This window comes from Dermacentor silvarum, chromosome 7 (genome assembly GCF_013339745.2).
Source record: "Dermacentor silvarum isolate Dsil-2018 chromosome 7, BIME_Dsil_1.4, whole genome shotgun sequence".
Taxonomy (NCBI): Eukaryota; Metazoa; Arthropoda; class Arachnida; order Ixodida; family Ixodidae; genus Dermacentor; species Dermacentor silvarum.
In genome coordinates this window covers 182168816-182196528 of record NC_051160.1, presented here as the reverse complement: position 1 = coordinate 182196528, position 27713 = coordinate 182168816, and positions in this window count along the sequence as shown.

Here is a 27713-nt window from a genome sequence, read left to right as displayed (position 1 = left end):
CCACCACTACTGCAAGGATTTCCGCCACTAGAACAAACGCTACAATAATGAAGCGCGGGCGGCCTGAGCCAGACGCCGCCAGGCATTCAACGCGCCCTAAACGATTCGCTCCCTACGCACGTAGGAGCTGCGCTCGGTAAGGTCTCTGCGCCCGGTCGCAACACTCCAATTGCTAGTAGATACAGCGTTCGACCGCTGGCATCTGGTGATTATGATTATCACGGAGCCCTTTCGCCGGATCGTGGTCGACACGGTTGGCCCATTTCCTGTAACAACTTCGGGATACCGTCATATTGGCACACGCCGTCACATATGAGCCATCTGCTGTGGCACGTACACGCTTGGGGGTTGGAAGAAGAAGAGAACGTTCTTCTTTTTTGGTCTGGTACCAGTAAAGACGTGGACTTCTGGCTGGCTCTGTTGTTTTGCCCGCGACAATATTTTGACAGCTATTTGCCCCGCTACGAAGTACCGCGAAGCGGCCCCCTTAAAGAATTTTGGTTCGGTGGGAATAGTTAACGCACTCCGCTCGATATTCGCGCGAGGTGGTTTTTCCGCCGAAGTACAATCTGACCAAGGCACCGTGTTTACTAGTGCCTTAACCACGACCTTCCTAGAACGATGTGGGGTAAGGCTCATTCATAGCTCAGTGTACCGTCCGCAGTCCAATTCCGTAGAGAAGCTACACTCTTATGAAACGTGTTAAGGGCGTTGTGCGTCGAAAGGAAGACAGACTGGGAGCTGTGCTTGCCTGCTACCATGTTCGCGTTGACGACCGTGCCGCATGAGGGAACCGGTTTTTCGCCAGCAGAGCTCGTATATGGCCGCTAGCTGAGATCGCCGCTGCGCATACTCCGCGCGAAATGGGAAGGGCACGGGGAAGACCCAGTTGTGGTCGAGTACGTACTACTAGACGCTTAAAGAGGGCGCAGAGGTTGTCAGAAGACGCCATGTCCAGCATAGGTCCAAGCTGTATTGCGACCGAACAGCCAGGACCCGTCAATTTGAAGTCGGCAATAAAGTAAGGATTCTGCGGCCTTCGCAGAAAAACAAGCTCGAGGTGCAGTGGGAAGGTCCCGACAACGTAGTCCAGAAATTGTCTGACACCAACTACGTTATAAGCCTGCCTGGAACGCGGAAGATACAGCAAGTTTATCACTGTAATCTGCTCAAGTCTTATAGGGAACGGGAAGCAGCTGTATGCATGATGGTGAACGTCCCCCAAGATATTCCGGTAGAGCTTCCGGGGCTCGTGTCAGTCACTAACGGAGAGGCTAGCGAGCAACTAATTATGAAACTAGTATCGAAAGCGCAGATGGAGCCTGAAGGAATGACCGAGTTGCAGGAAGTCCTGCAAGAATTTCATTGTTTATGAATAGGCCATGGAGGACATCGGTTCCTACGCAATAGACATCGAGCTCACTTCTTCGGAGCCGGTACGTTCAAAGGCTTATCGAGTGTCACCGCGCCAACGTGAGATTATGGATGCGGAAGGGAAAAAAACGTAGACTCTAGGTGTGACCGAGCCTTGCGAGAGTGATTACACCTCGCCTTTTATTTTGGTTTAGGTGCCGGGCAAGGGTCCGCGCCCTTGGGTAGATTACCGCAGGAAAACGCGATCACTAAAGATGAAATTTATCCTATACCAACCATCGAAGAGCAAAACGAGAAGGTTAGTTGCGCCCGATTCATTTCCACACTGGAAATAGTTCCAGGCTCACCGAGCAGGCTGGTAGATATGCCGCCTTCATAAAGCCGTGCTGCGTCTCGCATCAACGTGAACTTCGCCGCGAAAATGCAGCTCATAGCGAATGGTGTCCCCGATGCAGATGCCTTCAATATACAGCGGACCGAGCGGGTGCGCGCGGCCACCGGGCGGGCCCGGAGTAGAACTAGACGTGACCTAGAATAATAGGGGAGTGTCCAAAGCGCCGGCTCCGGTGAGGGCCTTTTTCTGTGAACTGCCGCGCCGGGCCGCTGCTGCTCCGGACCCGTGGGCTTTTCGCGCTCGCTAAGCGCGCGGGAAGCGAGGGTCGTCTGCTACGGGCTGTAGTGTTTACAGCGAAGCTGCTCACTCTTCGATGGTCGCGTCCGGCAATAGAAAATAATGTCTGTTTTCGGTGCTGCTCTCTCTACTGTACACAACTTCCTTGCCACAACCTAACTAGGCGACAACATTAGCTCGAATTACCCGTCCTGTTCTAACATTTCAACAAACCCTGGCATAACTCAGCAAAGAAAGTCCCACACTCACCACCTTGCAGCCAAGAATCCGCCGTAGACCATCGCAAACGCTGCATTCAGTCGCGACTCGGTAGACGAGGCTCGAACATCCATATCTCACCACTTGTCATCCAGTTGCACAGCGGGTCGGGATTTGATTAATCTCACCTTCAACAGCGTCTGCTTGGAGCTCGAACCAGGTTGACTATAGGTGAGGGTCCGACAGGGAAGACGAGGCGACGAAGTTTAATACATGGCTACAGGTGAGCGGCGTGCTCCAAAGAAAACATAAAAGAAACGTTCAGCGTGCCTGCACCTGCACGCTAGGGCAAAGCAAAAGTGTTCTCCACGTGGCTGCTGGCTGGCTTTCTTATACCCTCCATAATACGGGCACTCTTCCCTTCTCGTGCCCCACTACAGGACAGGGCAAACCAGACGAAGTGGGAAGGGTGGGTGAGCGGAGGGGAGTGAACGTCCCCAGCGGGGGTGAGGTGGTCGCAAGGCGGCACGGCAGGTTTCGCACATTCCTCTGACCCACGCGACGGACACGTCTGTTCATGTTGACGAGCGAGATCGTTAGGCACGCCGTTGCATGGGCAACGGCGTGCCTAACGTGTTCTGGGCATGGCCGCTTAAACTGAATCGTAACAGACTGCTCCGCCGCCGAAGGAGATCCCGATGGGCAGCGACGGCATCCGCTGGTCAGAGGGATGAAACAGGTCGGTGCTTGCAGTCGTCGTCGATTGTCGCACAGCCCTCTCGAGCAGGTAACACTGTGGGTGTTCCCCAACGTAGCTCAACATTCTGGTCAGAGTCTAGATGCCTCAGAACGGTCCGCATCCGTTTCTCGTTTACCAAATGCGTCTGCAGAACTTCAATGAGACTCAGCCGCTCAATCAGCAAGCGGGAGACAAATCTTTGCTGATCTCTGCCAGGCTTATTTTCCTGCTCAAAAGTGACAGTTTTACTTAATTGACAACAGCACTAAATACATACATAATTTTTTATACGCTTCACAAGACATTACTTAAGCCAACTGCGTAAAAAAACAACCTTTCCAATCCTACGTCAGAAAATAAAAAAACATCATTTTGAACTGATCGAGGCTGATTCTCGATCTAGGGCCTCCGACTTAAGCCATCGGCATTGCCATTGAGAGTTCCCTTTTTATAGCGTTGCAACGCGAGACTCCAACTTAGGAGGCGACCATTTTTGGAAGGCGTTGTCTGCAACCATCTGAGAGGACAGTGATCCGTTTCAATGATGAACCTCGAGCCCGCAAGATAACAAGACAATTTTTGAACAGCCCAAACTAGACATGTTCACTCTTACTCAGTCTCGACTAGTTAGTTTCCGATTGGCGTACAGGACGGGCTGTTCCTCCTCGCTCTCTCCCTTTTGTACGACTCCCATGCCTCGCTCACTGGCACCGCACTGAACCACAAATCTCTTCGTCTATTCCGGCGATCTTAGAACAGGCGTCAGAGCGCTCTTCAGGGCGTTGAAAGCCGCGATTCCCCTTTTTCGGCCCGGAGGACGCTGTGTGGCTCAGTTTTTCGAAGAGCATGAGCGCTAGCTAGTTCAGAATGACTCGGGATGCACCAGTGATGGCACCCTGCGACACTAAGAAAGATCGAATATCGGTCTTTGTACGGGGCTCCCAGAAATCTCGTATCGCAGCCACTCAGGGGGCCGGCGAAGGCCCTGGCCGATCACATGACCGAGATATATCACTTCCGCTTGCGCCATCTGACATTTTGTTGACTTGACTGGTTAAGCCGGCTTCACGCAAGCGGGCCAAACTGCCCTCAAATGTTGCATATGCTCCGACCAGAATGCGGAATATATCGCTACATCATCTAAGTAAGGCAAGAGGAACTCTTCCGGCCCTTTCAACATTTTGTCCATAAGGCTTGAAAAACAATACGGGGCATTTTTCAAATCGAAGCTTAGGACTTTAGGGCGGAACATTCCCAACGGCTTTATGAAGGCGGCATATCTACCAGCCTGCTCGGTGAGCCTCGAACTATTTCCAGTGTGGAAATGAATTGGGCGCTACTAACCTTCACGATTTGCTCTTAGATGGTTGGTATAGGATAAATTTGATCTTTAGTGATCGCGTTTTCCTGCTGTAATCTACGCAAGGGCGCGGAGCCTTGCCCGGCACCTAAACCAAAATAAAAGGCGAGGTGTAATCACTCTCGCAAGGCTCGGTCACACCTAGAGTCTACATTTTTTTCACTTCAACCTTCAACAGCGTCCGATTGGAGCTCGAACCAGGTTGACCACTGGAGAGGGTCCGGCAGGGAATACGAGGCGAAGTAAAAACAAATAACACAAGTTTAATACATGGCTACAGGTGAGCGGCGTGCTCCAAAGAAAACATAAAAGAAACGTTCAGCGTGCATGCACCTGCACGCTAGGGCAAAGCAAAAGTGTTCTCCACGTGGCTGCTTGCTGGTTTTCTTATACCCTCCATCATACGGGCACTCTTCCCCTCTCGTGCCCCCACTACAGGACAGGGCAAACCAGACGAAGTGGGAATGGTGGGTGACCGGAGAGGAATGAACGTCCCCAGCGGGGGTGAGCTGGTCGCAAGGCGGCACGGCAGGTTTCGCACATTCCTCTGACCCACGCGACGGACCCGTCTGTTCATGTTGACGAGCGAGATCGTTAGGCGCGCCGTTGCCCATGCAACGGCGTGCCTAACGTGTTCTGGGCATGGCCGCTCTAACTGAATCGTAACAGTTCGTAACAAAATGTGACCGGTTGTTTTGTCGTGCACTTTCATTTCCACTTATTATTCATTTTTTCCATTTCAATAAAAATCATAGCAACACTTGATTTAGTTAACCAAGAGAACCGGCTCGCTTCAGTAGAGGATATTCTACAGCGGCCCAAATCCATATCATCAATCAGGTTAATTGACTTATCCATAGAATAAAATCAAACTCTCTCTATGACTTCCGTAGATTATGAAATTACATTTATTTCAGTAAACATACCAGCAGCAATGGAGGCATTGAATAATCAAGGAGTACAGGAGGCATACGTGAATATCTTGGGAAATACCTACAAAGATTCCACAGCTACATTGGTTCTCCACTAGAAAAAAAAATCACAGCATATCCACGGGGTGAATGATGATGAGTGGGCGAAGCTCCGGAGGGAATCATCGGATCTCTCGCTTAAGGGGACGCTAGCACAAACGCGTTAGAAACGTGCAGTACTTTCTAGTAAGGGGGAGCGGCCACAGCGTCTTACGCAGCCATTTACACATGCCGGAACGTGCAGCGCGTTTGCCGACGCCATCACATGACTGCTGAGAGAGTATACCCCCCGTATTCATAAACGCTCCTCGACTTGAAGTTGACTTGCCACCGCTTTGGGCAGCGAGTTCGAAACGCGTTGAAGGTAAGGCGGAGAGGCCACAGCGTCTTACACCAGCTTCTTACACGGGCCGTAACGCGCTAGCACAAACGCGTTAGAAACGCGCCAGAAACGCGGCCTTTCGTTAATGTTGGGTATTTATTGCCATCGTGGTGCGTGTGTCCATGTCCGCTTCGTGGCGTAGTGGGCTAACGCCGCGCGCTCGGAAGCGAGGGGTCCCTGGTTCGATTCCGCGCTACGGACACAACTTCGGAATTTTTTTTCTCATTTTTCTCAGACTGGTTACACACTACTACTACGACGACGGGGACGGAACGGGTGCCGCTATAAGGAGCTTCGCCCCTAAAAAAAAATACCAGGCCTGCGCGGCACACGCAGCACAGTCACAGCGTAAGCTAGACGAGTGACATTACTACCTAGTAATTTCAGTGAATGCGTTAGGAACGCGCTTGGAACGCCGTCGCGCGTGTAAGCCGATGCGTTCCATCGCCGATGGCTAGCGCCGTTCAGCTCAGCCAAGCGGCCGACAATGCAACTACGGCTGTCACATTCGCTCCCATTGCAACGCACCCGACGCGTCCTGCTTGGGACGCCGTCGCGCGTGCAAATCGACGTGTTCCATCGCCGATTGCTAGCGCTGTTCGGCCCAGCCAAGCGTCTGAAAATGCAACTACGGCTGTCACACTCGCTCCCATTGCAACGCGCCCAATCTAGCGCAATCAACGTGATCCCGAGCGTCCGTCGGGATCAGTTGGCGCCATCTAGTTAAGACGGCAGCAAAATTTACACTGTCTGAATGGTTGCGTTTGCCAGCGCCTTAACTAGATGGAGCCGCCATACCGGCGGAGGCTTGGATCGCGTTGTTTTCCTTCCGCGTCTGAATCGCCACTCGTCGTCTGCGCCTGCGCGCCTGCATAGGGCACGTTTCCCGCCCGCGGCTAGCAAGCGCTTGCGTGGCTCAGTGGTAGAGTATCCGCCTCCCACACAGCCGGCCTGGGTTCGGTCCCGGCGGAGAGCGGGTACTTTTTTCGCATGCGATAGCGGCTACGGGGCGGCATCGGCGGCATCAGCGCGAACCGAAACGGCTATTAGAATGAGCCCATAACAGCTTACGCTGTAAAATGTCGCAGTTTCGCCCGAAAGGCGAAGCGTCAATTGCGATTGCAAATTAGTAGAGAGCTATACGGAGTAGATATAGTTAGTCGTTTTATATCGGTTGCATAAACTTCGACACATTCGCTTACGCGCGCACAAGCAAACATGAATAGATCACACTCGATGACCGCAGACAACCACTGTCAAAAATGGAAGGACATTTTGTAAATGCCAAAGTGTGTTCGGCGAAAGCCCGGTGACGCGGCCACTCGCTGTTGTCGCTTCCGTTCCGCTTCCCTGGCCTTGGTGCCCGGTGACATGTTAGCCCGCCACATGCGCATTCGCCCATTCTTCTTCTGTTGTTCAGTATCCGGGGGAATCCACATTAACGGCCGCTGGATAAAAAAAGGTACCTTTTTTTATCCAGCGGCCGTGCCACATTCTTGGGGCGTGTCTCCGAACCGCTTGCCGTGGAATCATCACCGGGCTGCTTGGGAGCCATCCGACTAACTCGACTGCTGCAACGAGACGTCTGACGAAGGAGCGTAGCCGCACGCCCCACTGTGCCATCACGTGATTGCTGACAGAGTGTCAGGCGGAGAGGCCACAGCCAAGGTAAATACATCTGGTAGCGAAGCTTCCATAGAAGCCCATACGTTCAAAACATGGTTGCTTACCGGCGGTTCATGGGGCTTAGCGCCATCTGTGTGAGGAGGGAACACTTCCGGCGGAAGAAAAAATAATTTGACGTCATATTCGTCAAAACCAAAAGTGACGTCATTTTGTTCTCATAGGCGCGAAATTTGTTTTCGGAGGCCTGCCATTGAGCTGTATATTAAAATGCCCCGCCATTCGAGTTCATGGGCGTTCCGAGTTTTCAGCGCGAAAAGCGATGCCGGAAAAGATCAGCCGTAAGGGTGTCGAAATCGCATCGCTGCACAGAAGATACTTTCTTTGGAGGCCGACGAACGCTTTGGGCGTACATTGCGTAGACTGCTCGTCCTTTCGTCGGACGCCAAGCCCGTGGGCCAGCGCTATTGTACGAAAGCAACTAAAGTAAACAAGTATCTGACGGTGGCAACTCACTACTTTTGACTGCACAGGTTAAGAAACAATAAAACTACCCGCGTCACCTAATTCAGACCAACGTCGACATGCAACACAACACATGGGATGGGGGATTATTGTAACAGGTGAACTTTACGAGCGCGCCTTTCCACGCACTCCAAGAGCTGCATTGCATTGCAACTGATAGCGGCGTCAACGCCCGCCGCTATCGATGGGCGCTCTCACGGTGGGCGCTGAAACAAGGTATTTATTGATAATGATCAAGTAAAACAGACTGGTATCTTCTTTTCTCGCCATGCGTATATAAAATGGATTAGGAATTTTATTTTAGTTGAATGAATCTAACTGCGTCTCGCTTTAATTTAAAAAACGCTTTTTTTCTTTCCCATTGTTTATTCCCTCCAAACATAGTCGCGCTTCAATCGCTGCTCCCATAACCACCCTTGCTGATCTTGGTGACAATTGGTTCTGAACCGCTTTTCGCCCGAAGCTTCGCGACCTATGTGGGTCGACCTTGCCACAGCTGGCACCGTTCCAGGCCCGGACGGACGGTCGGACGCCGCCGCGGTGCCATCACGTGATTGCCGAGTGAGTGTAAGGGGGAGAGGCCACAGCTCTGGCAGCGCAACTGGTGCTATATGCCGCTGTGCCATCACGTGATTGCTCAGACAGTGTGATGGGGAGAGGCCACAGCTGGCACCGTTCCAGGACACGGACGAACGGTCGGACGCCGCGAGTATGAGCCATTAAAGGCTTTCGCCTTAAAACGTTGGCGTGAACAAGCGCGGCCACCGCAGCGAGCGAAGGTTCGTGCGGTCTATCGTAATCAACGGAAACTGAATGGCCGAAAGCGCAGCGCATACAAAGTTCAGATCCGTCTGGAGATCGCTTTCAAGATACGGTGCGCGCGACAGCCCGCACCGGCGCAAAGTACGCACTTGTGAGACGAGTAGAAGTCACCCCCCCCCCCTCCCTCCCGCGCTGCCTTCCTGCTCTCCTCCTTTCGCATGGGAGATTGCCTCCCCAGTCCCCCTTGCGCCTGGTTGCAAGATACGCATTTGGTGCCGCAGCACAACGTCGCCCCCCCCTCCCTCGCTCCCATACCCCCACGGCCTTTCGCGCGACGGAGGAAGTCGCGTTTGCCCATCGCCGTGTGTTCGCTCTCCGTGAAAGCGCGCGTCCCCCGCGCGCATTCACTCGCGCATACGGCGCGTGGCGACGATTTTATCGCCCTTGGACTTCATACGAAAGCTCACGCCGACGACGGCGATGGCGACGCCGACGGCAGAAATGCGCTTGAAGTGTCCATATTTTTGCTATCGCAATAAAAGTATAAAGTTACCTATCAAGAAAGGGGTCAGGCAAGCAGACACAATCTCTCCAATGGTATTCGCTGCATACTGAGATGCATTCAAGCTATTACACAGGGAAGCCATAGGAGTGAGGATCAGCGCCGAATATCTCAATAACCGTCGGTATGTAGATGACATAGTCCTGTTGAGCAAATCCAGAGATGAATTGCGAGAAATGGCTCAGGACCTTAATCGAGGAAGCATAAGAGTGGGGTTGGAGATCAATGTGAAGAAGCCAAATAATGTTCAATAACAAGACTAGGGCAAAGGAATTCATGATCGCCAGTCAGCTTCGAGAGTCGGTGCACCCGATAACGCTTATCTAGCTCAATTACTCACACGGGACCCTGATCATGAGAAAGAACTTTTCAGAATAATAAAAATGTGTTGGAGTGCATACGGAAGGTATTAACAAATCCTAAGCGGAAGCTTACCAATGTCGTTGAGAAAAAAAAGTGCAAAATCATTGCATTCTGCTGGTGCTAATATATGGGGCATATACTTGGAGGCTAACAAAGAAGCTCGTGATCAAGTTAACGAGCGCAAAGAGCGATGGAACGAAAAATGTTAGGTGTAACGTTAAGACAGGAAGAGAACGGTGGGGATCAGAATAGAAATGGCGATAACCGGTATTCCAGTTGACGTAAGAGAAAAGCTGGGCAGGCAATGCGTAGAGCAGATGGACCATTACAGCATTGGTGCCAAGGGAAGGAAAGCGTAGTCGAGGATTGCAGATAATTAGGTGGGCTGATGAAATGAGGAAATTTCCTGACAGGGGTTTTTGGAGATCGCTGGGAGTGGTCTTGCTCCTGCACTGGACATAAAAATAGGCTGATGATGATGGCATTTCAAATAACAGCATGAGTAATTCAGGCTATGCTTTTCTTCCTGTCCTCATGTGTTTGAGACTTACAAAAATTGGTTTCCCCTTGTCCTGGTTCACTCACATTGTGACCTTTCAGTGAAAGCCCAATCAGAAGTACGTTCGGATGCATGCAACCTTAACTCCTCCTTCTGTAGGCAATGTGCGACAGAGCGATGTTGAACAGCGCACTAACCAGGTTGCAGGCAACGCTGACGAGCCATCCATCGAACTTGCAGAGGGCAGCAATGTGTGCCAGTTGAGACGCAGTTTGCTGCCCCAGTCGAGAGGATTTCATCTTGTTGAAGAAGTTGACGCCACTCAGGGACTCTGCGTTCAATGTGCCTGCAAGACAGAGCAAGCAGGCTTACTACAAACCTAGATATGTACTACGTGTGATACATTTTACGTACTTGTAAGAGCTCTTGGAAGAATTCAGCATACTGAATGTGACCTTGATTTGTTCAAATTTTCCCTACAGTCACGATACGGTTGTGAAAAAAATCGTGACGTGAAGACAAAACAGGCGCTGGTATAGTCATGTGCTTCAAAAAAAAAAAAAAAACAAACAAACACTTACACATTATGTCTTGGGAGACTATACGATGAAAAAAAAACACAGCTCAATGCTTAGCTATCCTTGATGAGAAACTGCTTGCGGTGTTTGTAAGGGGGTGACCATGAGAGCAAAAAATTAGTTTTTTTTATTTTTCGATGGAGTGCTGTCCAGTGACATATTCCGTAACAGCTCGTATGGGTGAGTCAAAAGTGACTTTCTTTCGAGTGATTCTTATGTTAGAGAGTTATTCTGTCAACGCATGATTGCGCACATTCTGCCCATGCAATTACCAAACAGTGTTACGACACGTACTAGCACACTATTGGGCATCTGCATTTCAAACTTTATGCAACAGGAATCCGGAGTTCTCTCACATTACCTGAGCGACCACTTACCAGTATTTTTCCTTACCCCTCTTTCCTTTACGTACACGGAAAACGGGAAAAAAATACGTTATACATAACACTATTTGGCACTAATGAAAGCTGTTTTTTCGATTAGTATAATCGCTAAACTGCATTGAAATAAAAATGCAAAGAGGCGCATATCAAGCCTATGATATTTTCCTAAATGTACTTCGTACATGCAGCATTCCCCCTGGAAGAAATCAATGCTTGTACTAACTGAAATGCCGAAAACCGTGGGTTTAAATAGGTTATTTCATGAGTTCCCGCATTCACGAGACGCCTGTGTTTTCTCCAATCTTAAAAGCTGTAGCAATATGCTAATGGCAGATATAAAAAAGGCAAAGTATTATGACAAGTTCGAATACATTAGTGATAATCCTAAGAAATTACGGGAAATTGTAAACACCCTGAACTATCGAAAAAAGGCATCCCACGACATCACATAAATAAAGCCACATGGCCCTTTTCTACGTGGTGAAGCACTGGCTATTGCCTTAAACATTTTATAAGCACGAGGTCACGCGTTCAATCGAATTAAACTGATAATGTTGATGATTTACAGACATCACGTTGATGGATAGTTCACTTTTATTCGTGCTCACCACTCCTTTCGAGACAAACAAATAATTTAAGAAACTAAAGAAATGGTACAATGTACGCTGTAAAAAAATTGCTTCAGCTTACAGAAAAAGTTGAAGGTAAAAAGTTTCCGGAAGTTTTTCCGTAGAATAAAATTGGGGTTTCCGTAGAACGGAAAGTCAAACTATATTCCGTAATATGAAGAGGTTAAGCCCCGTAGTTGTGTTCACGGAATTGCCTGTACCTTGCAAATAAAAATGCAGTGAGCTCCGTAGATCAGAAATTCTGCAAATTGAGCCCCGCACTTGTGATTACAGTACATGACCGTACTTTGCTAAAAAAAAAAAAAAAAAAAAACTGGGACCATGCAAAGCATGATCGTGGTGAGGAAAGGTCTGCACATAAAAGCCACAAAAATAACCAAAACAAATACAGAAACACTTTTTTTTCGTTCCTCTTGTGTCCTTGTTTTCTATCTTTGCATTTCTGTACCATGAATCCCTACACACTTGTTCAGCTTTATGTTGCTTCGTATCAACAGGTGCAAACGCTGTTTGAAAATTTCTATATTTTGTAAATGATAATGCTTATGCATATTTCCATCCAATGAGAAAATTGTTTCGTTCATTGAAAAAAAGTGTCCGCCATCCCGCCCTGTGAACGTGAATGTCCAGCGAAGCTGTATCAAACACCACACATGGTGTAGCATTGTATTCACGCTGTTGTTCTAGCGTCTTTAATTTCCGTGGTCTACTCATGGCAGTCTTAGAATTCACTGAAGGAGTTCCTAGACGGCTCTCCCTTTTACATATGAAAGCTTCGTGACGCTTCACTATATATATATATATATATATATATATATATATATGCATACAAGATGAAGGGTTTCGCGCCAGACCAGAAGGTATATTCAAAAAAGGAAAAGAAGACGAACGTTTATGGCATATTTACTGACTGACGTTTCGGCCGGAGGACCGGCCTTCGTCGGAGTGAATACAAGTGTGGTTGCGTTACAGGTATATATAGAGACACTAGACACTTATAGCGTTGTCCCACACGACATGCGCACAATCAAACCCTATAGTCACAGCACGGTGACAAAATGAAAAAAAAATTTTTTTTAAATGGCCGGGCAGTTCTAAAAATCACAGTAGATGGAAATCATCACTACATATACTCACATAATCATGCGGTGTTAAAAAAGTACAAGCTGCGCACGAGTGTATAACACGAACGCGAGTGCCGTCTTCCGCCCTGTGGCAGAAAGCAGGATTAAAAAATGCGCCCGTGGACAGATTTAACAATGCACACGTGGACAAAAACCTTTATATCATGAATTCACAAAAAATGTCACAGTTTCGCCCTAAGGGCGAAGCAATGAATGCGATAGCAACACAGCAATGTCATACGAAGTAAGGTGAGCGGCCTTGGTAGCAATATGAATTGTAGTAAACATGAGCTGATTAAGTAAGCAGGTGTGCTGCGGCGTAAGTAGACCGACATGAAGAGAGACTCGATGACCACGAGAAGCCGCGTGTGAAACGGTGGTGTTGATGAGAAGCGCTTACCGTGGGCAGCGCGTGCGAAGGGACACACCTGTAGTGCTGCACTGCCGATCTGGGCAGCATTGCATGTGTAGCGCGCGTTGGAAAATGTGGCCCGACTATTACTAACTGAATGAACAAGCGTGGTGTGAGCGCGCACAAACAAACATGAATAGATCACACTGAATGACTGCAGCCAACGACTGGCAAAACGCTGGCAGCAAGCGCATATATACGGCGCAGCAGCGGGCGAAGGTACGTGCGGTCTATCAACGGAAACTGAGCGGCATAAAGGTCAGAGCCGTGTGGAGATAAGAGACGGTGCGGTCGAACGAACGACCAGCGCGGTTGTTGGAAGCGTAGAAGTGCGCCCCCCCCCCCCCCCCCCATGCTCCCTCCGGCGCTGGCTTCCCGCTTCCTGGCTTGCGCGTGGGATAGATAAGAGACTGTGCGGACGAGCGACGAGCGCGGTTGTTGGCAGAGAAGTGCCCCCCCCCCCCCCCCCCCCTGCTCCCTCCGGCGCTGGCTTTCCGCTTCCTTGCTTGCGCGTGGGAGATTGAGTGCGTTCGCTCTCCGTGATAGCGCGCGTCCCCCCACGCTTCCGCTGGGGCATACGGCGCGCGGCGAAGTTTTTATCTATACGGAACCTCACGGCGACGGCGACGGGACGGCGACGACGACGGCGACGACGACGCCGACGGCAGAAATCCGGTTGAAGTGTCCATATAATTGCTATCGCAATAAAAAGAATAACTTCCCAGTGCTGCAATTATACAACAGTCAGTCAACACGTGACCCATGCAGAGAATGTCATAGCCGTAGCTGCCAGTCACCGGGCACAAACACAAGCTTTCAATTTAGAAAACCTCGTATAAGCAGCCACAATGAGCACGTACACAAGCAATATATATATATTGTCACGTGCCTTGTGAGAGAACTGGCGACGCGACGTTTATTGAGGGTAGCGGCTCCTGAAAAACACGGCGCTGGGGGCTGGCTATGGAGCGGGCGGAGAAGCACGCGCACTTCTTCCTTCTTGTCCGTGCCTGACTCTTAGCACTGTACCCACTACTGCTGGTGGCATTTCCCCCCTTCCTCGGAAAGAGCATCGGCTCGATGCTCAAGAAGGGGTTTTAGAAAAGGAGGGGGAAACAGCATGGGCAAGGCAGGTGCTCGTGCAAAGGACACAATCACAGCTAGAGGGAAAACAAAAGCACAGCAGCGGGGAAGCGCGACGGGTACAGTCTCAAGAAACAGAGGTTGCAAACAGTAGCGTAAGTAGAAAGATGAATAAAAAAATAATAATCACGAACGCGCAACATATGGCTTCATGCGCACAACGTGAACTACGTCAGGGCGAGGTTGTTGTCTACGCCGTGTTGGCGCCGCACTGTCGGGAACGACTTCGTAGTTCACGTCACTAATGCGGCGCAGCACTTTGTATGGGCCAAAATACCGGCTAATCAACTTTTCACAAAGGCCACGGCGGCGAACAGGGGTCCACACCCACACTTGGTCTCCGGGACTGTAGCGCACTTGCCGGTGACGGATGTTATAGCGCCGTGCATCTGCATGTTGCTGCTCACCGATGTGCAACCGCGCGAGCTGGCGGGCTTCCTCAGCGCGCTCAGCAAATTCTTCGGCGTCAGTCGTTAGGTGCTCGGTGTCGTGACACGGAAGCATAGCGTCCAGCATCGTCTGTACTTCGCGGCCGTAAACGAGGCGAAATGGTGCGAACCGTGTCGTTTCTTGTACGGCGGTATTATACGCGAAGGTCACGTAAGGCAAGATGCGATCCCATGTTTTGTGCTGGACGTCGATGTACATCGAGATCATATCTGTGATGGTTTTGTTTAATCGCTCCGTAAGTCCATTGGACTGCGGATGGTAAGCAGTCGTCTTGCGATGCCTGGTGTTGCTCAATTGAAAAATTTCGTCCATGAGCTGTGCCGTGAATGCCGTTCCTCTGTCTGTGATTACAGTGGATGGGGCACCATGACGCAATACAATGTGGCACACGAAGAACTGTGCTACCTCAGAAGCCGTGGCTCGTGGGAGCGCCTCCGTCTCGGCATAGCGGGTTAAATAGTCAGTGGCGACGATCACCCACTTGTTGCCGTCGGTTGACAGGGGAAAAGGCCCAAGGATGTCCAAGCCGACTTGGTCGAATGGCTTATGAGGTGGTTCGATGGGTTGCAATAACCCGGCGGGCTTCAGGGGTGGTGACTTTCGTCGCTGACATTCACGGCAGCCTTTAACATACTGTTTTACGCTTGCCGCAAGCCCGGGCCAGTAATACATCTCGCGCACTCTAGCAAGCGTTCGTGAGGAGCCGAGGTGGCCAGATGTAGGCTCGTCGTGGCAAGCGAAAAGAATATCGTCCCGCAAGTCTTTGGGAACTACTAGAAGGTAGGCTCGGTCATTCGGGCGGGAGTTCTTCTTGTAGAGCAAATTGTCTCGTAGACAGAAGGACGTCAAGACGCGACGTAGATGGCGTGGTATGGATGTGTGATGGCCCTCGAAGTGGTCGATGAGAGGTCGAATTTCAGCGTCGTCACGCTGCCATTTGACCAAGTCCGACGTAGTAAGGGCGCCCAGGAAGCCGTCGTCGTCCTCTGGCTGTCGACTGACAGATTCGGCGGGAGCACGCGACAACGTGTCGGCGTCTTCGTGCTTGCGGCCAGACTTATAAACTACAGTGACGTCAAATTCCTGTAGCCGCAAGCTCCATCGTGCCAGTCGGCCTGAAGGGTCGCGTATGTTCGCCAGCCAACATAGAGCATGGTGGTCTGTCACCACTTTAAAGGCACGGCCGTAGAGATAAGGGCGAAACTTCGTGATCGCCCAGACGACCGCGAGACACTCTTTTTCTGTGGTAGAGTAGTTCGCCTCGGCACGGGACAGCGAGCGGCTAGCATAAGCTATTACTCTTTCAAGGCCGTCTTGACGTTGGACGAGTACTGCGCCAAGGCCGATGTTACTGGCGTCAGTATGCACCTCGGTGTCAGCCTCTTCGTCAAAATGAGCCAGGACGGGTGCTGACTGCATGCGTTGTCGTAGTTCAGCGAAGGCCGCCTGTTGCTCATGCGTCCAGGCAAATGGCGTGTCATCCCTGGTAAGGCGAGTCAGGGGTTCCGCAATCTTCGAAAAGTTGTCGATGAAGCGGCGATAATACGCACACAAGCCCAGGAAGCGTCGGACGGCCTTCTTGTCGGCAGGAGGAGGAAAAGCTGCTACAGCGGCAAGTTTGTCGGGATCGGGTCGAACTCCTTTGGCGCTGACGACGTGTCCGAGAAACTTGAGCTCTTCATAACCGAAGTGACACTTTTCTGGTTTAAGCGTGAGATTAGCCGATCGGAGCGCTTCTAGCACATGCCGCAGGCGATGAAGATGTTGCTCAAATGTTTCAGAAAAGACAACTACGTCGTCAAGATACACAAGGCAAGTCTGCCACTTCAATCCAGCGAGGACAGTATCCATCATTCGCTGGAAGGTTGCTGGGGCAGAACACAAACCGAAAGGGAGCACTCGGAATTCGTAAAGGCCGTCGGGAGTCACAAAGGCAGTTTTCTCGCGGTCTCGTTCGTCGACCTCGATCTGCCAGTATCCACTTTTCAAATCGAGTGACGAAAAGTACTGGGCACGCCGCAGTCTATCTAACGAGTCGTCGATACGCGGCAGTGGGTACACGTCCTTTTTAGTTACGTTGTTGAGCTTCCGGTAGTCGACGCAAAAGCGTAGCGTTCCGTCTTTCTTTTTCACAAGAACGACCGGGGACGACCATGATTTGTTAGAAGGTTCGATTACGCCATCTTCAAGCATCTCTTGTACTTGCGTACGAATCGCTTCACGTTCCTTTGCCGACACGCGGTAGGGCTGCTGGCGTATCGGGCGTGCGTCGTCGCAGGTGATGATCCTGTGCCTTGTAACTGAAGTCTGGCGTACCTTAGACGAGCTTGCGAAGCATTCCCTGAATTCAAGCAAGAGCTCGTGCAGTGCCGCCTGTTTGTCTGGAGATAACTCTGAATTAATGTCGACGTTGCCTAGTGACTTGTCAGCCATCCTCACTGGTTCAGGGGTAAAACATTCAGCAACGTGCTCTATTTCCTCGGCAAACGCTATCGAAGTACCGCGGAACAGGTGTCGATGCTCGTTACTGAAGTTGGTGACAAGCAACTGAGAACGGCCATCACTAAGCTGTAGCACACTTCTAGCAGCACAAACACCTTGCATCAGTAGATGCGATAAGTTACTTTCAGCGACCACTTCACCTTCGCGCATTCCACCGCACATCACTTCGACTAGGACACTGGTTCGCGGAGGAAGCGTAACACATTCGGTGGAGACACGAAGGGCGTCGTCTCGACGCTTGTGGTCGTACCCGTCGAGTGCTCGGTCTGCTGAGAAGGTGACTACACCTCCCCGTAGGTCAATAACAGCGCCGTATTCTTGGAGAAAATCAACCCCGAGAATGACGTCACGGGAGCATACGCGTAGGACAAGGCAGCTCGCCACGAATGTCGATCCTCGAATCCGAACTCTTGTCGTGCAGGTTCCCAGTGGAGTAACGACGTGACCGCCAGCCGTACGAATCTGCGAGCCATTCCAAGGGGTAATTACTTTCTTCAGCAACGTCGCCAGCTTCCCGCTTAAGATGGAATAGTCCGCACCGGTATCTACTAAAGCGCTAACCGCGTAACCGTCGATCACCACCGGTATGTCGAGCGAAAGCCGGTCATTCCGTTCATCTGCAGTTGACGTCGGATCGGTGTCCTCGCTCGTTCGCGTCGATCGGAGGTCTTCAGAGTGTCGACTGTCAGCGGCCTCGCCCCCAAAGGTCGCTGTGGTTAGTTTTCCCGGCGGGGACTTGGTGATCGTGTGCCGGAATATCGCTGGGGCGGTGGTGAAAATCGCCGTGGTGACGGCGAGCGGGACTGTCGCCCGGTAGACGGTGGCATGCGTTGTTGAGCAAGGTAATCTTCTATCTCCCGAGGTCGTTGACCAAGTCGGGGTGGCGGTGAGTAGGTGGAAAAGCCCCGCAACCCGAGACGTCGGTATGGGCACTGGCGGTACAAATGATCTGCCTCACCGCAGTGGAAGCACAGAGGCCGACGGTCCGGTGTGCGCCAAACATCCGACTTCCGAGGGGTCATGCGGCGATCGTCGGCGTAATATACCGGTTGCTCCTGCGGAACCGCAGCGGGAGGAGCAGCGGAGGGAAACGCTGGAGGCGCGCGTCGTTCTGCGATGTATGGTACTGGTTGTGCAGATGAAAGCGTAACCGGATGAGCCGCGTGAACTAACAGCGGGGTTGGTGCAGGGAGTCTCAGGGCTTCCGCGTAGGTCGCACGGCGATGTTCAGTAGGTGCAGGCGCGGTGTAAGGAAGAGGACAGGTCGACCGGAGCGCTTGATGAACTTCATCTTTGACGACACTCTCAATAGAGCTCACCACCGCTTGTGACGTGCCGAAAGCCTTCTGTATTTCTTCGCGCACGACAGTGCGGATTAGTTCGCGAAGGTGGTCATCGTTGCTTCTGGTGGCCGTGAAAATATCGGTGGTGGATGTCACGTTCACTTGCCGCTCATAGAAATTCGATCGTTGCTGCAGCATCTTCTCCATACTTACAGCTTCAGATAAAAACTCGGCGACAGTCTTCGGAGGGCTCCGCACAAGACCAGCGAAGAGCTGCTCCTTCACTCCTCGCATCAGGTGACGCAACTTCTTGTCCTCGGTCATTCCCGAGTCTGCTCGTCTGAAGAGGCGCGTCATATCTTCGACGAACGTGGTAACACTTTCGTTGGGAAGCTGAACGCGGACCTGGATTGCTCGTTCGGCTCGTTCGCGGCGATCAGCACTGGCGTAGGCATCTAGTAACTGACGGCGGAACTCAGGCCACGACGTCAGTTGCTGCTCACGGTTTTGGAACCATGTGAGCGTGCCGTCTTCCAGGCAAAAGTAGACACTTCGAAATTTATTTCTGTCGTCCCAGTCATTGTATTCGGCCACGCGCTCGAAGTCGGCCATCAAGTCTTCGACGTCTTCGAAAGCCTTGCCATGGAACGACTTTGGAACCCGTGGATTTTGAAGCGTGTACCGGTTCGTCACTGCGGCGCCTTCCATACCGGTTGAGATGGTCTGAAGCGCTGCGGGGTCTTCAGGAGGCAGTCCCCGGATCCTGCGGCTGGCCCGGTGGACCGGCGTATCGATTGGCACGGGGGTAGTGGTTCCACTGCCAGAAGGGGTCTGCGACATGGGCGAGGAATACCCCGCACCTCCACCACTTTGTCACGTGCCTTGTGAGAGAACTGGCGACGCGACGTTTATTGAGGGTAGCGGCTCCTGAAAAACACGGCGCTGGGGGCTGGCTATGGAGCGGGCGGAGAAGCACGCGCACTTCTTCCTTCTTGTCCGTGCCTGACTCTTAGCACTGTACCCACTACTGCTGGTGGCAATATATATATATATATATATATATATATATATATACATAAGAACTGTTCAATGTGAGTTGCTGATGCAGGTTAGTTTTCCGATGTTTTCGTTAATACCACAAGAAAGGGCGTTGAACTCGTATATCAGGTAAGATTCGCGGACTAAACGATCGTGGTGGGGAGGAAAACCAGATTCCAATATAGCCACTCTGAGACTGTCAAAAGAGTGCCCAGTTAAGCAGAGGTGTTTTGACAGCGGAAGGTGTGGGAGATGCTTTGCGTGAGAACGATGATTATTGAATCGGATTCTCAACGGCGTTTCTGTTTGACCAATATATTGTAGGTGGCACGTACCACACTCAAGCAGATAAATGGCGTTCGACGTGTCACAGTTGAAGCTGCCTTTGATACGGAGCGCGAAGTTTGAAGCACTGCTTTTCGCTGTTATCGTGGTTAGCATATGCGGACATACTTTACAGCGTGGTTTATACAGGGACTGCAACCTGCATGTACGCGGGCGCCGACTTTAGAAGATGGTATCAAATCGCGAATGTTTTTTGAGCGTTGGTACACTACGCGCGGTGCCTCTGGGAAAATTATTCTAAGTCTTTCAGTTTGGCCTAGAATATTTTGATGCCGTTTGAGAATGGCAGAAACATTCGGAATAGACGCCGAGTGCGTCAAAATAAGGTTAGTAGCAGAAGTGGTCACCGCCGGCTTTGACTTCACGAGAATATCTTCCCTTTTCAAGTTATTGGCTCGTTTTATTGCGTCATCAATAATTTCCTTAGGGTACTCGCGGTCCACGAGTGTGTGCTTTAGCTCTGCACAGTTAGCATCAAAATCTTTTTGTTCAGAGCATATACGCCTAATACGGTGTGCCTGACTATAAGGGATCGCGGTTTTACAATGACGAACGTGGCTGCTTTGGAAATGGAGATATTGGCGCCTGTCCGTTGGCTTTTTGTAAAGCTTGGTTGTCAAAGTATTTCCGGTTATTGACACTGTAACATCGAGGAAGTCAATCTCTGACGTTGAGTGGTTATGTGAAAACTTAATGCTCGGGTGAACGCTATTGAAGCCCTTTCGTCGCAACCTATCTCGGAATGAAACCAGCGCCTTGGAGCAATTAAGCTCCCGCCAAGACGTCGTTATCAAACCAGCTGATAAAGGAGGAGCGATCGTAGTAATGAACCGCGAAGACTATATCAATGAAGCAAATCGACAGTTAACCAACCATTCGTTTAATCAAGCTCTTCCCAATGACCCAACCAGTGACTTTAGAAGCAAGGTTAAAGAAACGCTGTCGGAGCTCCTTCAACAAGAATTGATAGACGAAAACATGTTCCGCTCTCTTATGCCACTCAGTCCAGTAGCAGGTCGCTTTTAGCTATTACAAAAAATTCACAAGCCAGGGAACCCAGGACGTCCAATTGTTTCAGGCGTACAGACAGTTACCGAGAACCTTTCTCGGTATGTAGACCAGCTAATCAAACCAATTCCCCCAACCTTCCCCTCTTACTGGAAAGACACTAACCATTTCTTAAGCGAAATAGTAGACCTACGCATTCCCTCTGGTTCACTGCTTGTGACGATGGATGTCGTGTCCCGCTATACAAATATCCCCCATCCAGACGGCATTAGGGCTTTATCCATTGCCTATGGACAAGCTGCCATTGACAAGCCCATCAGCGTTCTCACACTAGGCACCTTATTGAAACTCATTCTTGAATTAAATAATTTCGAATTTAATGATTGTCATTATGTACAGGTCAGTGGTACTTCTATGGGAACACGGATTGGGCCGAATTATGCTAATATTTTTATGGGCATACTGGAAAATCAATTTCTTGAAAACTGCACCCTAAAACCTGTGTACTATAGGCGTTTCATTGACGATATATTTATTGTATGGCCCCATGGTGAATCGACACTCCTTAACTTTATAACTGGCTTCAATAGCGTTCACCCGAGCATTAAGTTTTCACATAACCACTCAACGTCAGAGATTGACTTCCTCGATGTTACAGTGTCAATAACCGGAAATAGTTTCACAACCAAGCTTTACAAAAAGCCAACGGTCAGGCGCCAATATCTCCATTTCCAAAGCAGCCACGTTCGTCATTGTAAAACCGCGATCCCTTATAGTCAGGCACACCGTATTAGGCGTATATGCTCTGAACAAAAAGATTTTGATGTTAACTGTGCAGAGCTAAAGCGCACACTCGTGGACCGCCAGTACCCTAAGGAAATTATTGATGACGCAATAAAACGAGCCAATATCTTGAAAAGAGAAGATATTCTCGTGAAGTCAAAGCCGGCGGTGACCACTTCTGCTACTAATCTTATTTTGACGCACTCGGCGTCCATTCCGAATGTTTCTGCCATTCTCAAACGGCATCAAAATATTCTAGGCCAAACTGAAAGACTTAGAATAATTTTCCCAGAGGCACCGCGCGTAGTGTACCGACGCTCAAAAAACCTTCGCGATTTGATACCATCTTCTAAAGTCGGCGCCCGCGTACATGCAGGTTGCAGTCCCTGTAATAAACCACGCTGTAAAGTATGTCCGCATATGCTAGCCACAATAACAGCGAAAAGCAGTGCTTTAAACTTCGCGCTCCGTATCAAAGGCAGCTTCAACTGTGACACGTCGAACGCCATTTATCTGCTTGAGTGTGGTACGTGCCACCTACAACATAATGGTCAAACAGAAACGCCATTCAGAATCCGATTCAATAATCATCGTTCTCACGCAAAGCATCTCCCGCACCTTCCGCTGTCAAAACACCTCTGCTTAACTGGGCACTCTTTTGACAGTCTCAGAGTGGCTATATTGGAATCTGGTTTTCCTTCCCACCACGATCGTTTAGTCCGCGAATCTTACCTGATATACGAGTGCAACGCCCTTTCTTGTCGTATGAACTAAAACATCGGAAAACTAATCTGCATCAGCAACTCACATTGAACAGTTCTTATGTATATATATATATATATATATATATATATATATATATATATATATTGTTACGATACGGGAGGACGCTTGAAAGTGAAGAAAGACGACGTGAGTTCGGACTGTGACATCATCGGTCCCTAGGCCTCTCGCATCGATCATTTCCATTAATAAACGCATCTCATTGTAACACTATTGGTCGAGGTGCTGGGTAACGAAGAGGAGTCCAGGACGAACGACCACGGAAGCGCAACATCTGAAACTACGCCGAAGCCGCTGCCTGGCCGGACTACCACCGCTTCCAATGGACACGATTCCTAACGGTGACAACGCGCTGACTTCGTCTGGCGCAACGTGGCAACATCACATGGCGCCACGGACCTTCGCCGGAAAGGTCGGAGAAGACGTTGAAGAGTGGCTGAACCACTACATTCGGGTGAGTCGATACAACCATTGGAATTCGGACACCCGACTGACCAACGTGCCATTGTTTCTAGAAGGCACGGCGCTCGTGTGGTTTGAAAACCACGAAGAGACTCTAGCCACATGGGAAGACTTCGTAGGTGAAGCAAAGAGCTGCTTTGGGGCCCCAACTTTGAAGAAGAAACGGTCTGAGAAGACTTTGATGCAGCGTGCTCAAGTGCCAGGCGAGACTTGCACAATTTACATTGAAGAAATCTTGAAACTGTGCAAGTCTGTAGACCCTCGCATGAAAGAAGAAGACAAGGTCGGACATCTTCTGAAAGGGATCGCCGAGGACGTCTACAACTTCCTCATAGGAAAGGACACCTTGGAGTCTGTAGCCGACGTGATCAAGCATTGTCGCACGTTTGAGACTCTGAAGGCTAGGCGCATTACACCTAAGTTTGGTAGACTCGCCAACGTCACCACCGTTGCGAGTGTTGACGTCGGTCCTATACCACCCTGCGATCTCGCGTCAACGATACGACAAATCATACGCGAAGAACTTGATCGACGTGAAGCTGTCGCTGCGACAAGAGCACGTGTCAGCGATGCCTATTTGCCTTACGACGCAACGTGTGCGTCCGTTCATGGCATGGGGTATGACGATGCGCCTCGACCACGAGCACCGGAACGACCAACCTACGACTTACATCGTCGCGATGGCCCGCAGAACGCCTTCAACCAACCACATACCATGGCGTCATCGTGGGACGATCATCACGAATACACGGAGCCTAGTGGAAGGTTTCGTGATGTGCGTGAGGCACCTGTGTGCTTCCAGTGCGGTGTCCGTGGACACGTGGCTCGATTCTGCCCTGAGCGCCGTCGCGGACAACCACGGTTTTACGAGAATCCGCCGGCGTCTCCTCGACGGAACAATCGGCCCGGTAGTGCTCGCTGGACAAGGGACACGTACTTCGGAAACAGTTTCCAGCAGAACTCCCGTGGTGACACGTTCATGGGCAACAGCTACCGACAGAACACCCGCAGTGACTCGCCCGCCTCCGTACGAAGCTTGACGCCCCCAACTGCACGCCGGCCCCCATCGCCTGGTCGCCGTGTCACTTCCCCACCGCCGGGAAACTAGGTGGTGCGGCCGATGGAGGTGAGGTCGCCGAACATTTATCACAACACACACGCATGCCTCCACCAGTTTCGATGATGCACAACAAGGTTCACGTCCTCGTAGACGGACTTCCGACGATGGCTTTGATAGACACTGGAGCAGCTGTTTTGGTGATGAGTTTAAATTTTAAATCACGGCTAGGACCCAAAGTGATGTTTTGCTGGGACAACTGTGCCACATTCCGTGCAGTGAGTGGGGAGTCGCTGTACCCTGTCGGGATGTGTGTTGCGAGTGTAGCTTTAGGCCACAGAGTGTTCAAGGTGGAATTTGCTGTTCTGGCTAGCTCCACGCACGACGTAATCTTGGGGAGCGATTTTCTACGAGAGTGCGGCGCCACTGTAGATTGCGGCGCTGATGAAATTTTGTTATCAGCTTTTACTGAGGAGTCTCCGCGCTGTCATGGTACCCTCGCCGTCACTGACGATATTTGCTTGCCGCCCCAGTCGATGAAGCGAGTGCCCGTTGATACCCCTGCTGTAGACGCTGGAACGTTTGATGTCCTTGTGGAGCTGGTTCCCCTCAACTGCGTCAAGAAAAATGTGCTCGTGCCGCGTTGCGCAATTTCTATTACCGATGGGCGATCCTCATTATGGGTGCTGAATTGTTCTAGTGAGCCTGTCGTGCTACCCAGTAGAATGCGGCATCCCCTCTTCGAACAAAATGCGAGCAGTTGTTGTATTGCAGCTTTAAGCAACGAAACAGTAGACCACGTGGCTGTCACTCACCCTACAGAGGACAAGTTTCTGGGTATGGTCAACAAGTCGTTGCCGTCAGTGAAGCGCCGTGCCTTGGTCCACGTCCTGGCCAAGCATGCCGCAGTCTGATTTTGCGCAGAGCGAGGAACAATTTAATGTGCCATAGTCACGTACTCGTCACGTGATTGACACGGGATCCGCTCATCCTACCGGCAGAAACCGTACCGTGTCTCACCTGCAGAGCGCAAAATCATTGCTCAACGGGTGGAAGCTCAAAATGAAGGTCATTCAGGAGTCATGCAGCCCTTGGGCTGCACCTGTGATCCTTGTAAGGAAGAAAGACGGTTCTTGGAGATTCTGTGTGGATTACCGACGTCTCAACTCTATCACCAAAAAGGATGTATACCCGCTTCCCAGGATTGATGACGTAATTGATTGCTTGCATTCTGCCTCGTACTTCTCCTCCGTGGATCTAAGGTCTGGTTATTGGCAAATTCCCATGCATTCCGATGACAAGGAGAAAACGGCCTTTATAACCCCAGATGGTCTGTTTGAATTCAATGTAATGCCGTTTGGCTTGTGTAACGCCCCAGCAACGTTTGAGCGCTTCATGAATACTATTCTGCGTGGACTGAAGTGGGAAATTTGTCTATGTTATCTTGATGACGTTGTAATTTTTGGCCGTACATTTGACGAGCACAATCGCCGTCTTGACATCGTTCTTACATCTCTTGAGAGAGCTTCGCTCACCTTGAATTCTATGAAGTGTCACTTCGGCAACCGTGAGACTCTGGTTCTTGGTCATCTTGTCGACAAGCACGGCGTTCGGCCTGACCCTCAAAAGGTCGCTGCAGTTAGCAGCTTCAAACAACCGCAGTCACTACGAGAGTTGCGAAGTTTCTTAGGCTTGTGCTCGTACTTCCGTCGCTTCGTGCCTAAATTTGCCGACCTGGCTTACCCCCTGACATGTCTACTTAACAAGGACGTGCCTTTTCAGTGGTCAGCAGAATGCGAGTCATCGTTTAAGCAGCTCAAGTTTGTACTGACTTCAGGGCTCTTACTTCGCCACTATGACCCATCTGCTGCAACCAAACTTCACACCGACGCCAGTGGCATAGGCCTCGGGGCCGTCTTGGTTCAATGGCATGACACCATAGAACATGTGGTTGCCTATGCCAGTCGTTGTTTAAGTAAACCTGAGCGCAACTATACGGTGACGGAGCAAGAATGTCTCGCGGTCGTCTTCGCTGTCCACAAGTTTCGCCCGTATATCTACGGACGCCGATTCTCAATTGTCACCGACCATCACTCGTTATGTTGGCTCACCGGACTATGCGACCCATCCGGCCGTCTTGCTCGTTGGGCCATACTATTACAAGAATATGACTTTGAAGTGTGTTACAAGAGCGGTCGTCGTCACGCTGACGCTGATTGTTTATCAAGGCTTCCCCTTTCGACGACCGGGTGTGACGCAGACAGTTTCGATGAATACCTAGCAGTTGTTGACCCTCTATTTCCTGACCTTACCACCTTTCGCACGGAGCAACGCAGCGACACCAGTCTGGCTCCTCTATTTATCTCCGAAGCGAATGGTCAATGGCGTTACGTTGTAAAAGGATGGCATTCTTTACAAGCAAAATTATTCTGGCAAGGGTGCCCGCTTGCTTCTAGTCGTGCCGACAAGCTTGCAACGTGATGTGCTCCAAGTAATGCACAATGACCCTACATCTGGACATATGGGATTTTTCAGGACGTTTCAGCGCACACAAGAACGTTTCTTCTGGCCAAAGATGCGCCAAAGTGTAGCAGCGTACGTTGCGAGCTGTGAACTGTGTCAACGCTACGAGCGCCCAACTAGCGGCCCTCCCGGACTTCTGCATCCCATCACGCCCCCTGCTTCACCGTTTGAGGTAGTTGGTGTTGACCTGCTCGGCCCTCTGCCACGATCAACGACAGGCAACCGGTGGATTATAGTATGCGTCGATCACCTGACACGCTATGCAGAAAGTGCGGCGATTCGTGCAGCAACGGCCGCTGAAGTTTCACACTTCATGCTCTCATTCGTCATTTTACGCCATGGATCCCCTCGTGTTATTATCAGTGATCGTGGCCGGCAATTTGTTGCCGATGTGGTTGACGAGCTTCTCCGGCTTTCTACGTCTCATTTTCGTCACGCCACTCCGTACCACCCGCAGACTAACGGTTCAACTGAACGGACCAACAGAACTCTCATCAACATGCTTGCGATGTACGTTGATTCCGCTCACAAAACTTGGGACACTGTGTTGCCTTTCATAACTTTCGCCTACAATACCGCAAAACACGAGACCACCGGATACAGCCCATTTTATCTCCTATACGTCCGCCAACCGCGTACAGCTCTCGATTCCATCCTTCCGTTCTCCGAAACCGCTGAAACTTCTCTGGCCGAAACACTTTGCCGCGCAGAAGAAGCCCGGCGCATCACCCGCCTTCGTACTTTTGCCTCCCAAGAGCGCTCTAAAACCCGTTATGACGAGCGCCATCAGCACGTATCGTACGAGAAAGGCGATTTGGTGTGGCTATGGACGCCACTTAAACTCCTAAATCCAAAACTACTCCTAAATCCCAAACAGCATGGTTTCAGGCAAGGGCTTTCCTGTACAACTCAATTAACAGAATTCGTTCATGAAGTTTGTGGTGCACTGGATGCTCGTTCTTGTGTTGATTCGGTGTTTGTAGATTTTAGAAAAGCTTTCGACCTGGTGGATCACACATTACTTGTATGTAAACTACGTTGGTTTAATATCAATGAACAAGTAATTGCATGGATTCAGGAATACCTTTCTTTGCGGTTTCAGCATGTATTGGTAAATGGCGCGAAATCTAGTGCGGCCCGCGTAACGTCTGGCGTCCCCCAGGGCTCGGTATTGGGCCCATTACATTTCTTAATATTTATAAATGATCAACCCAACACTAT